Source organism: Rhinichthys klamathensis, unplaced genomic scaffold, assembly GCF_029890125.1.
Source record: "Rhinichthys klamathensis goyatoka isolate OS25496 unplaced genomic scaffold, OSU_Roscu_1.1 h1tg000452l_1, whole genome shotgun sequence".
Taxonomy (NCBI): domain Eukaryota; kingdom Metazoa; phylum Chordata; class Actinopteri; order Cypriniformes; family Leuciscidae; genus Rhinichthys; species Rhinichthys klamathensis.
In genome coordinates, this window is record NW_026606944.1 from 1,273,098 (window position 1) to 1,275,366 (window position 2,269).

The 2,269-nt window shown below is 35.5% G+C and overlaps 1 long non-coding RNA gene across 1 annotated transcript; it reads left to right on the forward strand.

Annotated features, from left to right (window-relative positions):
- Positions 1-539: 539 nt before the first annotated feature.
- LOC130071708 (uncharacterized) lies at positions 540-1,934 on the forward strand. The gene is made up of 4 exons (XR_008804027.1): positions 540-626; positions 839-1,003; positions 1,241-1,484; positions 1,645-1,934. It is a non-coding gene; the product is annotated as an uncharacterized LOC130071708 (long non-coding RNA).
- Positions 1,935-2,269: the final 335 nt, after the last annotated feature.

The following is a 2,269-nucleotide window of genomic DNA, read 5'->3' on the forward strand; positions in this document are numbered from 1 at the left end:
ACGTAATCATGGTACGAGCATGGAGCATTAGTTCAACGTCAAGCTGATAAAAGTAGCCTATTATTGTAACGTTGCAGTGGGAGTTTACATTAGTTTCCAGCATGTTGTGTGATGCTTTCTCAGGTGTGTTGAAAGTTTCAGTGTGGCCGGTACCATAAGTGCTCGCTCTTGTGTTCGAGCACGAGCGCTCTTGTAAAAATTGGTTGCAATCTGAAACATCACCGATAGAGGCCGCTAAAAAATACATATAGCACCTTTAATAATTGATTAATACTGTAAACCGTGATATTTTCTGAGACGTTATCATACTGTGAAAATCTCATACCATTACAGCCCTACACGGGGGATTCCCCCACCCGCTGTAAAAAAAGTAACTCAGTAACTTTTACTCTGAGTAAATTTTAAATGAGCTACTTTTTACTTTTACTTGAGTAGATTTTTAGACCGGTACTTTTACTTGTACTTAAGTAAAATTTCATTGAAGTAGTAGTACTTTTACTTGAGTAGAATATTTTATTACTCTTTCCACCTCTGCTGGAGAGTGGGTCACAGGCTCACAAGGCACTAGAAAAGATTGTGCTTAACAAGAGATGGCTGAAAGGTGTGCACAGATATCTGCCTTTCAGGTAACTACAGTAACCACATGACTATTTCAATGTGAATTTTAGTCATATTTCCATGTAACAAAATAAAGTACATAATTAAACCGTTTTGAACTATCAATTAACTGTGTGTGTATATGTACCGTGTTGAGACTCGTTTCTATTATAATATATCCGACCCAGCTCCATGAAGACCTCTAGTCTGTGTTATAATTCTTCAGACATTATTTCCACAGATCTACCTGTCAACTGGAGTCCTTTCACAACCACATTCTGATGTATGCAAGCAAACGTTTCAGTTTCTCGCCATTGGTTTATGAGGCACGTACTCTCCTGGCAGCACTTGACTACAACCATCATAAAAACAGACCGCCAATGCTCAACAAAGAAGGCCAATTGATGTAAGATTACGAATAAATTATAAGTGCACACTATTCTTAAAAGCATATTTATCTGCTTTATCTGTGTATTATTTATTTGTAACATTTTAAATATAGTTATATATATATATATATATATATATATATATATATACATTACTCATTTTAGACTAAGGATTTTATTTCATGTTATATTTTTTATGTTTATTAGTGCATTCAAACTAAATACAACTTATATTGTAAATTTATGTTTTATAGCTTGCGTCGACAATACCAAAGAAAATCTGGGAGATGGACTTCTACACCATTAAAGAAGAGAAGAACTACAGCTACATCCCTGATCTACAGGCAGCCATTTTGAGAAAAAGACCTGATTCTGACAGGGGCTGTCCAAGGCGGAGGATTCTACGTCCTGATGACCCTCGAACACTTGGACTACTTCCAAGTGTTCAACCTCCAGCTGTAGACACCATTGTTGAGTCCCACGTCAGTAGAGGCCTAGGTATGACCAGTGACTACCGGAAAGTTTAAACTGTAAATACATTTCATTGAAACAAATTTGCCAGTAGACTGTAGAATAAGACTTGATCTATATTTTTACATTATATGAAATTATACTTTTATTAATGTATATTTAAATACAATTTTTTTTCCTCTTATAGGGCCCGGCACTACACATCCAGAGAACAACTGAGCAATTTGTTTTTTAGCAAATTATTTTTTTTTGAAGAGAAGACTTATGCTCTAAATGCATTTTATGTATTTTTTTCCTAAACATGACATGTAAATAAATATGACGCAAGTTTATTTGTTCAATTACAACACAAGTTTTTATTTTTATTGCAAAAATTAAATTACTTGTAAATCAAAATCACCTATGTCTGCAGCTCTAGATATTGATAAAGAAATTGAGAAAATAAATAAACATCAAACACAAATGAAAACAACAACAGTAAGGTGTCTTTATCAACTAAAGTTTATAAAATTGTTTCTATGAACCCAGTGTATCTTCCAAATGGGTCCGGGTATTTATCCCGTATTCTGGACACACAACAGCTGGGGATGACAACACGGTTTCCCGCACCATAATTCCACAAAACAAAATTTCTGTAAGCGGCATAGCGGTATTCCCGGTTGTCATCCCCAGGCAGCTGTGTGTCATGGAGAGCATAAATGTCATTTCTGAGCCGCCGTGATAATCTCAGTACATGTTCATCTAAAATATATAATGACATGTGGGGCAATATACTGACGCAGTTGGCCTCGCTCTTGCCACAACATTTATTC